General features: G+C 39.0%; 1 long non-coding RNA gene and 1 pseudogene across 1 annotated transcript in view; both read right to left on the reverse strand.

Annotated features, from left to right (window-relative positions):
• The window catches only part of LOC145544355 (uncharacterized), a 128789-nt gene that overhangs the window by 39770 nt on the left and 73234 nt on the right, over positions 1-15785 (reverse strand). The gene's annotated exons all lie outside the window — the stretch shown is intronic.
• On the reverse strand, positions 1023-2943 carry LOC145544341 (heat shock cognate 71 kDa protein pseudogene; annotated as a pseudogene).

Here is a 15785-nt window from a genome sequence, read left to right on the forward strand (position 1 = left end):
AAGCTGTTCCAGCCACTGACTGAATACTAAGTACAGCAGTGACACTAAGGCAGGTCCCTTTCCAGAGAGACATGAGACTTCAGTTGGCCAACTTCATCTGGGGGGTTCCCTGATGGCTTTGCTGGAACTGTGTGGCCCTCCACCCAACAGTAAGGAGATCAACCCAGTCAATCCTAAAGGAAATCAACCCTGAATATTCACTGGAAGGACTGATGCTGAAGCTCCAATACTTTGGCCACCTGATGCAAACAGCTGATCCATTGGAAAAGACCCTGATGCTGGGAAATATTGAGGGCAGGAAGAGAAGGGGCAACAGAGGATGAGATGGTTGGATGGCATCACTGACTCAATGGACACGAGTTTGAGCAAACTCTGGGAGATAGTGAAGGACAGGGAAGGCTGGCGTGCTGCAGTCCATGGGTTCGAAAAGAGTCGGACACAACTGAGTGACTAAACAACCACCCAGCATTCTCTCCCTCTCTCCTTCACTCTGGGTTAGACTGGCCAGGTGGTCAGAGGGATCCCCCAGCTTCCTCTGGGTACCTCCCTATTTCCTTTCACATGGGTACTTTCTCCTAAGACAACTCTTAAATGTTGAATCCCATCTTAGTATCTGCTTCTTAAAGGACACCAAGGGAAAGTTTAACAGATTACACAAGTAGAGCCCATTGACATTGGAAAGGAGCCAGAGACCAGCATTTACACAACTTTAAGAAAGAAGAACAGAGTTAGCTAAAGCTTTAGAATATAGTTAACACAATCCTATAGCCAATGCAGAGTGACTCTATCATTTTTTCCCAATTTTAAATAGTTTTATTTAAGACATTGAATTTTTTCTCTTACAATACAGTGCTTGTAAAGTGCAATGTTTTTCCATGTGCACACACATTGCATGTTCAAGTATCAAGAATGCCCAGTTATTTACTATAGCAGCTCAACTTTGTAACTGCCATGGCATTTGCTACAAATTTGGGTCCTTCCATGTTTTGTGTGGAACAATGCTATATCTATGCTAGGCTGGCTTAATCAACCTCTTCAATGGTGGGCCCAGAGAAGGCACCACCTGATGGAGGAGCTCCATCACCAGGGAAGCTCCCAGGCATTCCTCCTGGCATTCGCCCAGGCATGCCTCCTGTGCTCTGGGACAGCTTTGTAATGATGGGGTTGTAGACATTTTCCAACTCCTTCTGCTGATGTTCAAATTTTTCCTTCTCTGCAGTCTGGATCTTATCCAGCCAGTTGGTTATTTCATTACACTTGTCAAGAATCTTCTGTTTGTCCTCATCATTCATCTTGCCATGAAGTTTCTCATCCTCAACAGTAGTTTCATGTTGAAGGCCTAGAATTCAAGCAAATTCTCTGAAGACACCTTATCCCGCTGCTTCTCATCTTCAGCTTTGTACTTCTCTGCTTCTTCAACCATCTGTTCAATGTCATCCTTGCTCAAATGGCCCTTGTCATTAGTGATGGTAATCTTGTTCTCTTATCCTGTGCTGTTATCCACAGCAGAGACATTGAGAATGCCATTGGCATCAGTATCAAAAGTGACTTTGATCTGAGGAACACCACAGGGGGCAGGAGGTATGCCTGTGAGTTCAAACTTGCCAAGAAAGTTGTTATCCTTGGTCATGGTATGCTCACCTTCATAAACCTGAATGAGCACACCAGGCTGGTTGTCAGAGTAGGTGGTGAAAGTCTGCGTCTGCTTGGTAAGAATGGTGGTATTGCGCTTGATGAGGACAGTCATGACTCCACCAGCAGTTTCAATTCATAGGGAAACAGGAGTGACAGCCAGCAAGTCTTGAACATTTTCAGATTTGTCTCTGACAAAATGGCTGCCTGAACAGCTGTACCATACGCAACAGCGTCATTGGGGCTGATGCTCTTATTCAGTTCTTTCCCACTGAAGAAGTCCCGGAGAAGTTTCTGAATCTTGGGGATGCGCATTGAGCCACCCACCAAGACAATATCGTGGATCTGAGACTTGTCCAGCTTGGCATCCTGAAGGGCTTTCTCCACAGGGTCCAGGATGCCACAGAACAAGTCAGCATTAAATTTGTCAAATCAGAAGTTGATTCCTTCATAGAGGAAATCAATCTTAATACTGGTTTGAGTGCTGGAAGAGAGAGTGCACTTAGCAAGCTCAGAAGCAGTACAGAGGCAATGGACAGCCCTCTTATTCTCACTGATATCCTTCTTGTGTTTGCACTTGAACTCTGCAATGAAATGGTTGACCACGCTGTTGTCAAAGTCTTCTCCAGACAAGTGAGTACCTCCAGCTATAGATTTGACCTCAAAGATTCCATCCTCAACAGTGAGGATTGACACATCAAAATGCCACCTCCTAAATCAAAAATCAGCACATTTCTCTCTGCTCCAACCTTTTCATCTAAGCCATAGGCAATAGCAGCAGCAGTTGGTTCACTGATGATTCTAAGTACATTGAGACCAGCAATAGTTCCAGTATCTTTGGTAGCCTGATGCTGAGAGTCATTAAAGTAGGCAGGTACTGTGACAACAGCGTTGGTAACAGTCTTCCCAAAGTAGGCATCTGTGATTTCCTTAATCTTTGCCAGGACCATGGATGACACCTCCTCTGGAGGTGTCAGGAACTCTTTCTCTCTCCCTTGTACTCTACTTAAACCTTAGGTCTGCCAGCATCATTCGCCACCATGAAGGGCCAATGTTTCATATCAGACTGGACAACAGCATCATCAAATCTTTATCCAATAAATTGTTTGGCATCAAAAACTGTGTTGGTGGGATTCATTGAACTTGGTTCTTTGCAGCATCACCGACCAATTGCTCAGTATTAGTAAAGGCAACATAGCTTGGGGTGGTTCGGTTCCCCTGATCGTTGACAATTATTTCCACCTTTCCGTGCTCTCCCATACAAGAATTGGTGGTGCCAAGATCAATGCCAACTGCAAGTCCCTTAGACATGGTTGCAAAAACGTAGGCCCAGCTCTGCTGGAGGAGAAATCAGCAACCTGGAAAGCTGTCAGTGCGTCCAGTGAGCTGGCTCTGTACTTTAATGGATGGATTTTGAGCAATGTCAAAAAAAGATAACAGTGTTTGGATTTGTCAGAACTGATGCTGACTTTTCAGCAATTATGACTATTGGAGAAGAATTAGCATGAGATTTAGTTGAGAGGAATTGTCAGTGTAGACTCAAAGAACGTCAGAGACTTTCTGAGCCACACTGGCTACAGATTTTATCAACACCACATACAGAAATGATTGGTAATTAACACTTAAAATACATTATTTGGCTCTATCCAGTATGGTTTCCAGAATGAACAGACCAAGAAGTAACACCCTTTACAAATTAGTACCTTGTTTATATATAGAAACTTTCCACAATAATTCTGAGTCTTACCAGTCCCTCATTGGATCATATCTCATAAACAAGTAAAGTGCAAAATTTTGTACTTGGGCTATAGTGTATTGGTAGGAAGATTCTAGAGCTGTGCTGTCTAATATGGTAGCGACTAGCCTCATCTTATTTTTTAAATTTAAGTTACTTAATTTTGAATAAAATTTAAAATTCAGTAGCTCACGATACTATTCATACTACAAATGCTCAACAGCCATGCATGTTCATGGTTCCTTCATCGAACAGCACAGATATAGAACATTTCCAACATTAAAGAATATTTTATTCAACAAGGGATATTCTAGAGGAGAATTTCCCCAAGGAAACAAGTTATTTGATTTTTTTTAAGTGATTCTGCTACATTTGGTGTGGGGAGAGAGTGTTTCAAAGTCACCAGTTCAGCCCAGCTCCTCTTCGCACCTACAAAAGATGCTTAATGACTGCTCTACAGGCCATTGAGATTTTTAGAAACCACCTAGGAGGGCTCAGTTTAATCTAGAATAAGAATCAGTAACCAATATCTCACAGATATCCTTAGCTAATGTGATATTTTCTCACCCATTGCCTAATGAGATTATGTTTTAGGACAATGGAGTACCCTTAGAAACTTTAGGGTAAGTAAGGAATGGACACGTGGAAAGGAGGCTGGACCACCCTGTGGCTGAAAGACAGGATGCACATAGCAGTCTACGTGACGTTTAGTGTGTCTGAGAAGCATCAGCATTTGGGAGTCTCCTGTAGCTAGGGGTAGAAATCGAGCTTCAAACAGGAAGTTGAAAGGTAGCATGTCTCACTCTGAAGAGATACCATGGTCATGCTCCTGAGAGAGTCCATGTGTGCAAAGCCTGTTAGGCTTTAGAAAGAGGGATGATATCTCAAACAGAAAATAATCCTGCTAGGATTGTTGACTCTGCTGAAAAGAATATTGAAGGTAATAGGATATTACTAGTGACTTAGATAAGTTGATCAATGAAGGTCTCTCAGAGAAGGTGAAACTTGAGAAGAAACACAAATGATAAGAGTCAGTCATGTAAAGACCTAGGAAACACCCCTGCCAGGTTGAAAGAACAGCAAGTATATAGGTCCCAAGGCATGAATGCGTCTGGCATGTTCTTGGGAGACAGAGAACCAATGTGGCTGGAACAATGTAAGAGAGAGAGAGACTGGAAAAAGATGAAATTGAAGAGTTTACATTGAAGTTTCATCAAAAAGCTTGGATTTGATTCTAACTGGAAAGGAAGGTCATTGGAGAGTTTGGAATAAGGGAGTGACCTTATTTGATTTAGGTTTGAAAAAGAGCTCTCCGGATACTATATGGAAAGGAATTTATTTCAGACAAGGTCCCTATAAAAAAAAAGAGTCATGCTCAAAAGTGTTTAACTGAAGAGAGTTTAATGAAGGGACTACAGACAGAGTAATGCGTAGATGAGGACAGTTAACAAAGCTTAGTGAATTCCCCACAACAGAGAGGAGTTATCACTATGACAAAGTCTGAAGGGACAAATAGAATGTACCGAAGTACCTGAACCCTGCAAGAGCCAAAAGAAGAGGAAATCACCCCGCAGGAGCTGTTATCTACGGAAGGACACCAGCACTGTCAGATGAAGGGAAGAATTGGGGCAAAATAAATATGCTTCCTCTCTCTCTTTCCCCCCACAGTCTTCTACTGGGACTCTCAATTTTCTGGACTCAACCATCAAAGCAAGAGAGATACAGAGGCCAGACAACGCATTTTGTAAAACTGGGGGTCAAAGCAAAGCAGAAAAGGATAGAAGTGAATGTGCAGGGTTGGGCAGCAGTAAATCTGTAAGAACAAATTGAGTATATAGCATGATAATAAGTACTATGGAAAATAAAATTACAACACAGTATAAAGAGTATTTGTCAATTTTAAATGTCATTTCCCAAAATACAGTGGTGGTGAGACATTTAAACATATTATGATTAACTAGTTTATTAAGCTGGCTTCATTCTACCTAAAGAAAACAGTGCCTATGAAAAATAGCCTCAGTATCTTTTGAGATAAATAAAGGAAGAACCAGTTATGTCAAAGTCATAAAAAATAACAAAAAGCAGGTCATATGGGAAAAATCTACTTTATCTTCTGGGTCCGTTCGCCAGGGTATTCATGCTGGCCTCCCTAGGTCTTAAATAAATATTCTCCCAGGTAGAAATATGAATGATAAATGATTGTGGATAGACTTTAAAACTATGCTTCCATGAGAAGCAAACATTAACTTCAAGAGGAATATTCTCCTAACCACGGTGCCTAAGACCCAATATTTCTCCCACTTTTGTAACATCTTAGTATTTTCTTCACTCTTCACTCCCAAGATAAAAAAACTTCAAAACAAGTTGTGAAATGATTAAACTAATCCACAGTGATTTAACTGTATTCAGAAAAAAATTAAAACATTAAATGAACACAGAAATAAGTATCTAGCACTCAATAATAAAATCAGAGGCTTAGTCATCATTAAAGAGATTAGATATGCAAATAAGCAGGAAAATATGACAAATGATCAAAAGTATCATCGATAGAAACATAACGATAATAACAGAGACAGAATTAGAAGACTGAGACCTTAAAATGTTACCATATATTTACTCAAAGTGGAAAAGTGAACATAACAATGAAAGAAATGGAAGATATACAAAGGAACCAAATGGGACATCTAGACATGAAAATCATAAAAATTAAATTTAAAATCTACTAGAAGCAATTAATTGTAGTTTAAACACTGTAGAAGAAAAGTCAGTGAAATTGGGGCCATAGCAATAGTACTTATCCAAATGAAATATTGCACAAAAATTAAAAAGATGGAAAAATCAACAGAAAGTCAGTGACCTGTAGAATAATATCAAGTAGTCTAACAGACACAGTTAGAGTCTAAAGGGTGAGCAGAAAAAATATTTGAATAATAAATGGCCAGATATTTTCCAAATTTGAAGAATTCTATCAACAAACAGATCCAGGAAATTCAATGACACCCAAGCAAGATGAACATAAAGAAAATCACACAAAGGCTATTGTGATTAAACTGTGGGGAAAAAAGCATTAAAGAGAATATTAAAAAAAAATCACATAAAAAAAAGACGTATGCACAGAGGGAAAAAATGAGAATGTTCCCAGACATCCTGTCAGAAACTAAGCAAGCTATAGGACAGTGCAGAGAGAAAGCTATTACCAGAAAATGTATATCCAGAGAAAATATTCATGGAGGAAAAAATTAGATTTTTATCAGAAAAACAAAAGCTGAGAGAATCTAATGAATAAACTATTCATGTAAACAAATGTGTGAGAGCTCAGTCATGTACAACTCTTTGCAACCCTTTGGAATGTAGCCCACAAGGCTTCGTCTGTCCATGAACTTTTCAGGCAGAATACTAGAGTGGGTTGCCATTTTCTACTCTAGGGCATCTTCCTGACCCAGGAATCAAACCCACGTTTCCTGCATTGCAGGTGGATTCTTTATCTGCTGAGTCATGGGGTAAGCAAAACAGAACCCTAAAACTAAGTTATTGAAATAAGGCAGGAAAATGAAAATAAACACAGAGGATTCCTTAGCAGTCCAGTGGTTAGGACTCCACAATTTCACTGCCAAGGGCACAGGTTCGATTCCTGGTCAGGGAACTAAATTTTAAAAAAAAAGAAAAGAAAAGAAGCAGAGAAAATAAATACCAAAATGGTAAATTTAAACTCAACTATATCAATAGTTACATGTAAATAGTCTAAATATTTAAATTAAAAGATAGAAACTATTAACTGGATTATAAAAAAAAAGAGACAACTATATAGTGTCTACAAGAAATTAATTTTAAAAATAAGACATAGGTTAAAACTTAAAGAATGGAAGAAAGATGTAACTTGTAAACATCAATTATAAGAAAGCTGGAATGACTATTAATATCAGACAATGTTGTGTGTGTATATATATATATTATGTATAACTACCACATATAATACTATTATGAAATATTATACTTTTTTTCAAGAGCACAGAGAACATTCATCAAGAGAGACTAAAATATCATGCCATAAAAACTAGCTTTGACAAATTTAGAAGGATTAAAATTATACCACTCATATTAGGTGGCACTAGTGGTAGGGGTAAAGAGTCCACCTGCCAGTGCAGGAAATGTAAGAGACTCAAGTTTGATCCCTGGGTGGGAAAGATCCCCTGGAGGAGGATATGAAAACCCACTCCAGTATTTTTGCCTGAAAGATTCTATGGACAGAAGAACCTGGCAGGCCCCAGTCCATGGGGTCACAAAGAGTCAGACACAACTGAAGCAATTAGCACAAGGAATCTAGTTTTTAAAAAACTACTTAAAACTAATAATCTAGTTATTGTTGTTTAGTCGCTAAATTGTGTCCGACCCCAGGGATTGTAGCCCACCAGGCTCCTCTGTTCGTGGGACTTCCCAGGTGAGAATACTGGAGTGGGTTGCCATTTCCCTCTCCAGAGGATCTTCCTGACCCAGGGACCAAACCCTGCATTGGCAGGCAGATTCTTTACCACTGAGCCACCAGGGAAGCCCAACAGTTTAGTTAAGCATGATCGAAAGATATACATAAATCAACTATATTTCTATTTCATAGCAATAAACAATTGGAAATTGAAATTTTAAAATACCATTTATAGTAGCATTAGAAACATGAAATGCTCAGAAATAAATTCAATAAAATATGTTCAAGAATTGTTTAATGAAAATAACAAGATATTGCTAAGAGCAATTAAAGGAGATCAAAAGAAATGGATATAGATACCATGTTTCTCCTTGGAGTAGAGAATGACAGCCCACTCCAGTATTCTTGCCAGGAGACTCCCCATGGACAGAGGAGTCTGGAGGGCTACAGTCCATAGGGTCACAGAGTCAGACACGACTGAAGTGACTGAGCACACACCATGTTTCTGGAGTGGAAGAATCGATATTTAGAAAACAAATCTTTCCAAACTGACTTCACATATGGTAATCATCTTGCCCTCCTGCAGGATGTCCTCCAGACTATCACTAGAGTGACCTTGCTAAATTGCAAAATTGATCATGTAATTCATCTACTTAAAAAATCTTTCATGGTTCCCCGGGGCTAATAGGATAAAGCTTAGATTCCTCAGGAAAATACAAGGCACTCTGTGATCAGAACCCACCTGCTGCTCTTTACAATGCCTTCTGACTGAAATATCCACTTTTATCTCATTGGTGAACTCCTTTCTACCCTCCAAGATCCAGACTTGACCTTGATCAATGAAGACTTTTCTCATCTACCCAAGATTTAACCACTGCCTCTTTTAACTCTGTAGGACCCTGTGTTAGCCCTTTTCATCAATATTGCCATAATTTATTTGATAATCTCTATCTCCCCAAAACAGACTGTGGGCTCTTTTGTGATCTCCACCTTGAGGATAGGGACTGTAGCTCATTCATTTTTGTTTCTCCAGCTCTAGTATCTCACCTGGCACATAGTAGGCACTCAGTAATTTTTTTTAATAAATCATAGTCTGATCTACTGAATGGATGAAACAGAACAGGGGTTCTTTCAAAGATGAAAGACTCAAAACAGGTTAAATTTCAGAAGTGAATGGTATCCCTTCTCTAAGTTTGGCTAAGATAAATATGAAAAAGGACATTTCATAACAGGAAGAATTATTAAACATTCTTATTCTGGCTCTCTCCTCATCCTGGCTTTACTTCTAATCTAAAGCAGTTCTGAGGAAATTATGTTTGACCACAAGCCTCACAAACTATTTCTAGTTTCCCACACTAAATCCAAGAGAGAAATTTTTGTAATATGTCATCTATAGCCTCATTTTACCTAAATTTCAAATTCACTCTCACCCCCTTTCACTCTCTCTTCCACACTAGACAAATTTCCCCAGGGAAGAATGGAAATATTTATAACGGCCAAATAAAGAACTCTCTCCCAGAAAGTCAGGGAAGTTTGGCCCAGGGAAGTTTGCCCACTTCCTTTTCAGCCACAGAGTATTAGTTTATGCCCACCTCTCAGCCCTCTGGAATTAGCTGTTTCCCTTTCTAGAGCTTGATTCTCCTGCATTTGCATTGTCTGTGACCTGTAGGTTTGGATGTATGCACATTCTTTTACAAATCTTTTCATGGATTTCCAAAATTACATTGGCATAACTTTTCCAGATAAAAGAGTCTGGGCACCCCATGAAAACTAATTTCCTTTTGGTATCTGGAAATAAATCCATTTGTGCTAAATGATCTTCAATATTTAATAATTATTCAATTTTTACTATTTGTTTATTTACTACAATTTACTATTTGTCTTTGAAACAAAGTCTGAACAATAGAGAGCTACTCAGAAAACATGACAAAGCTAAAATGAAGGCAGCGAGACTATTGGGAGAATTCCAGAAGTTCCTGTTCCAACCAGGGCAAAAGGCTGGCAAAACTGAAGGAGGCAAAGCGTGCCTTCTGGAATGGCTTGTCTCCCCCTGTGTGTAACCTGATGCCCTCTCCTGTGGCCTTTTCTCTCCCACCCTGTCAGCCGGCTCTTAGGAAATAGTCTCAAATTTCTTCACCCTGAAGCTGTTCCTAAATGTGTAGTAAGAATGAATGAATTTCTTCTCCTCAGGATTTGCCTTTTATAGGAAGACAAAGGTCTTTCCAACCTCACTTTGGTTTAAATCCAAAGGAATTATTTTCAGGAAGCAAAGCAGAGGAGAGAGGGAGCAGATTTATTACTTCCCTTACAGTGGAAGTGGAGAGGGCAAGGAATCGAACCTGAGTCTCTCGCATTGCAGGCAGATTCTTTACCACTGAGCCACCTGGGAAACCACCACATTTAAATGGTCCTAACCTTGCTTAACTTTTTGCTCCACACTGTGGGGTGAATATCAGGCCTGGCTAAATATCAGTGCTTCTGAAAACTTGTTACCTCAGTCTTCCTAGAGGGCCCAGATTTAGAATAAATAAAATTATTATAAGTGAAGAGAAGTAAGAGAGAATGTATTTTGAGTCACAAAAGGGATTGTTCAGTAACTCCCTCTTTGGGTCAGGTAAGGAATGTTACAGTCCAGTGAGAGATGTGAAATATATACGTGTGTGTGTGTGTGTGTGTGTGTGTGTGTGTGTGTGTGCGCGCGCGCATATATATACATGAAAAATATTTAGGGACTTCCCTGGCAGTCCAGCGGTTAAACCTTCACCTTCCAATGCAGAGGGTGTGTGTTCGATCCCTGGTCAGGGAGCTAAGATCACACATGCCTCTGGGTCAAAAAAACAAAACATAAAACTGAAGCAATATTGTAACAAATTTAATAAAGACTTAAAAAATGTCCTACATAAAAAAAAAAAAACTTTAAGAAAAGAATATTTAAAGAAAGTTACTAAGACTTCTTAAAGGCCCAAAGCAACATCTTAACTGGTGAAATAAAGGCTGAATTTTGGCAGAAGGAGAGATGTGGAGTAGATGACTGGTCACCCGCATGTACCTGAGGTGCCCAGCAGGTGCCTGAACTGTAGCCCAGTTGGGGCTCAGACTTGGGAAGAGGGAAGCAGATGTTATAGGAGTTTGTTTTCCTTCAGACCAAGGACTATCTTGAGAAAGACTGGTCTGCTGCTGTGAAAGTGAGAATCAGCTACACAAGCTTGGTTGAAAGCAGATATTTCAAGGTCAGAAAGGAAAACTCACATGGCCTGCTCCTCAGATAACCCCTGACCCAGCTCTCCTGGCCTTCTGTCTGATTCCCAGGGTAACCTGTGCAAAACAGAGTCACCAAAGCCCCGTCATGCCAACGGGTGCTAGGATCCAAGAATAATTGGCAAACATCTGCTCTCAAGGTCTCCTTTTATTCCACGTTAAGTGCTCCACAAAAAAAATCTCTCTAAAATGCATCCCAAGAGGCATCTTAAAATTCTTGGCTCCTCTCCATTCCCCTTTATGGTTATCCACGTGCCCCATTTCTCACTTTCTTTAGATCTCTGCTCCATGTCAGCTTTTTATAAAGGCTTTCCTGATCACCCGATTTAAGTAACAAACTCCTAATACTCTCCCACCACCTAGCAGCTCCTTATCCCCTCCTCCCTGTTTTATTTTTCCTTATATTAATATTTGATATCCTGTGGATTTTGCTTGCTGATTATATTTCTCTCCTCTCTAGCAGGTAAGCACTATGAGGATGTGAATGGGTCTTTTTGGGGGGTCTAGTTTGGTTCACTACTTAGTATCTGAAATAATAAGTATGTACTTAATGAATTAATACATCAAAGAGTGAATGCTGGTATTGCTTCATATATTTCTCTCTTTCTTCAAATTCACAGAATCTTTCTCTTACCCTTAGATGACTCCATCTACCCGAATTGGCTACAGAAGGTTCTAGGTGAACTTAATAACACTAGACTCATAAGATGAGAAATAACTGCCTAAGGTGTCTATTGATTTTGGTCTTAACTGTGGGATGAGGGATATTACATTTCCTGAGCAAAAGGGGGCCTTAAAAGGAAATTGAGAATTAGGGAGAAATTGTTTCTTGGTGGAAACAATCTTTCTAGTTATCTCTGGTTTTAATCCGGTTTTGTGTGGTACTTTACCTCTGCTTGAAACTATTCTTGAATCAGGCTGTTCCTTTGTTGTGAATAATCGCTTCAAACATCAATGAAAACCAGAATAAGGGAAGTATGCATATTTCACTTAGAAAATTCCCAGAATGATTTTATGACCAAATAATAATTAGATTTTTTGGTTCTAATGCTTTGTCTCAGGATAGAAAGTACAGAATTGCACTATTAGGCCATTTGCTTTGTACAGTGTCCAGCACAATGAGATGCATATCCACTTACAATTTCATGGATTTTTTTGGAATGATCACTGAGACATTGATTGTATTTTGTACTAGATAATGTGTTGGAACCATGGTAAATCCAAGAAATATAGTCTCTTCTAAGTAGATTACAATTTTATGTAAAAGGGGACACTAATAACAAAAAAATACATAGCTAAGTATTAGATAAATTTATTGGGTATGTTCATTTCACCATAATTTTTTTTCTTATTCTCCAATTTCTTTGATAATTAAAGTTTCTCTTTTAATCAAGAGATCTAACATTGTTAGTGACCCAATTTTTATTTCTCACCTAGAATTTCCATATCTCCATCCTAGCCTCAGTTTTACTTCAGAATAAATTGTAATTTAAAGTAAGTATATGTCGGAGAGTGTTTTGCCTATGTTTTCCTCTAGGAGTTTTATAGTTTCTGGCACCCACCTCCCTCCCCATCCCATCCCTCTGGGTCATCCCATTGCCCCGGCCCTGAGCATTTGTCTCATGCATCGAACATGGAATGGTGTTCTGTTTCACATATGATAATATACATGTTTCAATGCTATTCTCCCAGAACGTCCCACCCTCACCTTCTCCCTCAGAGTCCATAAAATTGTTCTATGCATCTGTGTCTCTTATTCTGTCTCGCATATAGGGTTATCATTACCATCTTTCAAATTCCATATATATGCATTAGTATACTGTATTGTTGTTTTTCTTTCTGGCTTACTTCACTCTGTATAATGGGCTCCAGTTTCATCCATCTCAGTAGAACCGATTCAAATGTATTTTTTTTAATGGCTGAGTAATATTCCATTGTGTATATGTACCACAGCTTCCTTATCCATTCGTCTGCTGATGGACATCTAGGTTGCTTCCACGTCCTGGCTATTGTAAACAGTGCTGCGATGAACATTGGGGTACACGCGTCTCTTTCAATTCTGGTTTCCTCAGTGTATATGCCCAGCAGTGGGATTGCTGGGTCATATGGCAGTTCTAGTCCCAGTTTTTTAAGGAATCTCCACACTGTTCTCCATAGTGGCTGTACTAGTTTGCATCCCCACCAACAGTGTAAGAGGGTTCCCTTTTCTCCACACCCTCTCCAGCATTTATTGCTTGTAGACTTTTGGATAGCAGCCATTCTGACTGGTGTGAAATGATACCTCATTGAGGTTTTGATTTGCATTTCTCTAATAATGAGTGATGTTGAGCATCTTTTCATGTGTTTGTTAGCCATCTGTATGTCTTCTTTGGAGAAATGTCTGTTTAGTTCTTTGGCCCATTTTTTGATTGGGTCGTTTATTTTTCTGGAATTCAGCTGCAGAAGTTGCTTGTATATTTTTGAGATTAATTGTTTGTCTGTTGCTTCATTTTCTCCCATTCTGAAGGCTGTCTTTTCACCTTGCTTAGAGTTTCCTTTGTTGTGCAAAAGCTTTTAATTTTAATTAGGTCCCATTTGTTTATTTTTGCTTTTATTTCCAATATTCTGGGAGGTGGGTCATGGAGGATCCTGCTGTGATTTATACCCAGAGGGATGGGATGGGGAGGGAGGTGGGTGGGGGGTCCAGGAAGGGGAACACATGTAAACCCATGGCTGATTCATGTCAATGTATGGCAAAAACTATTACAATATTGTAAAGTAATTAGCCCCCAACTAAAATAAATAAATTTATTAAAAATAAATAAATAAATAAATAAAGTTTAGCTCAAAGAATCAAATTTAGCTCAATTTGTCTTTCAAAAGAGGAAATTTATCTTACTCAGGAAGTAGGAATTAGTGTCAATTAATTAATGATCATGAAGTGCTTTTTAAATATTGACTGTTCACTGTTGTGATAATTAAAAATAAAATGCAATGACTCTATAGCCCATGTATTAGTGGTTAGAGATAAAATTCTATTGGTTATTCATTGAAACTTTTTAAACTTTAATCTGTACAAGTTTTATTGATAAAGCTGCTTATTTGAGAATTATGTAGCAGCACATCTGCATGAATTAAATCTACCTAATTTTGTACAATATGTTTTAAAATTCATTAAATCTCAATAAAACCATGCTTTTTACATCATGGGTCTCTTTTCCCAACGTTTTTGATAAACTGTTTCAAACTTAGAAGTCTTAGAAAAACTTTCAAAGATAGCTTCAAATTACTCATTCACAGCTGTATATGCCAGAATTTACTCCAAATAATTTTTGTTGCCAATTCAGATCTTTTCTACCTTTGCAACAGCATGTTTCTTTGTCAACAACTCCTGTCACTCAGCAAATGGAGTGCAAACTAAATTGTAATATTATTAGGAGGAAACTAATACCAGGATGTTAGGACAATCAAAAAAATTATTTTTCCCCGAATCAAGTATAAATTTGTTTAGATTATCTACCCTGTTTTTCTCCTCCATGGATCATATGATTAAACACTGATTTTCATGAAATGTTAGCTTTAATTAGTTTTCACAGAATTAGAAACTTAACCCTCCAAGGACAATCAGGAGTGATGGTAGAGTGAAAAAGAGTACAGCTTTGGAGTTAAACTCTCTCCATGGACTTCCCTCATGGTACAGTGGATAAGAATCCACCTGCCAATGCAGGGGACATGGGTTCGATCTCTGGTCTGGGAGGAGTCCATATGCCACTGACCAACTAAGTCCATGTACCACAACTGCTAAAGCCTGCACACTCTAGGGCCTGTGAGCCACAACTACTGAGCCCACATGCCACAAATACTGAAGACTGCATGCCTAGAGCCTGTGCTCTGCAACAAGAAACCACTGCAACGAGAAGCCCATGAAATATAACGAAGAGTAGCCTCTGCTCACTGCAACTAGAGAAAGCCCGTGCACAGCAACAAAAATCCACTGTAAACAAAAATAAATAAATCTCTCTCCATAACTCGTAACTTTAAAAGACACTTTCATTTCTGAGCTTTAATTCTCTCATCTCTAAAATGTACTTAATGATAAATTACTCACAAGAGGTGTATGAGGATTCAGTGAGCTTGCTGTATACTGAACATTTGTGTCCTCCCAAAAATGTATGTCCTAAATTCTGACTCCTAATGTGAAGATATTTGGAGGTGGGGTCTTTGGGGTGATTAGGTCATGAGGGTGGTGCTGTCACGAATAGGATAAGTGCCCTTATAAAAAGATCGCAGGGAACTCCCTTGTCCTTTCCACCATGTGAGGACATAGCAAAGAGAGGAAAACACAGTTGTCTGTGAACCAGAGAGCAGGCTCTCTCTAGACATCAAATCTGTCAAGCACCTTCACTTTAGACTTCCTTTCTCTAGAACTTGGAGAAAAAAATTTGTGTTGTCTATAAATTACCCAGTCTAGGGTATTCTGTCTTAGCAGCCCAATCGGACTAAGCCAGAAATCGGTACTGAGAAGTGGATGCTGCTGTAACAAATACCTGAGGAGGCACTCGTTCTCTGGGTGCTCTCAGCCCTGTGCTTGCATTTATCTAGGAGTAAGTGCCTCCTTAAATGCAGAATGCTAGTGCCACCCCAATCCTCTTTTAATCCTAGATTACTTATCTTAATTCTTAAACTTTTTCATATGATTTTTTTTCTCATGTAATGTTGTGGCTTGGTTAAATTATATGGCCACAATGACTGTTTATAAAG

The sequence above is a fragment of the Giraffa tippelskirchi genome, chromosome 1 (genome assembly GCF_054371585.1).
Source record: "Giraffa tippelskirchi isolate mGirTip1 chromosome 1, T2T-mGirTip1v1.2.pri, whole genome shotgun sequence".
NCBI classification, from domain to species: domain Eukaryota; kingdom Metazoa; phylum Chordata; class Mammalia; order Artiodactyla; family Giraffidae; genus Giraffa; species Giraffa tippelskirchi.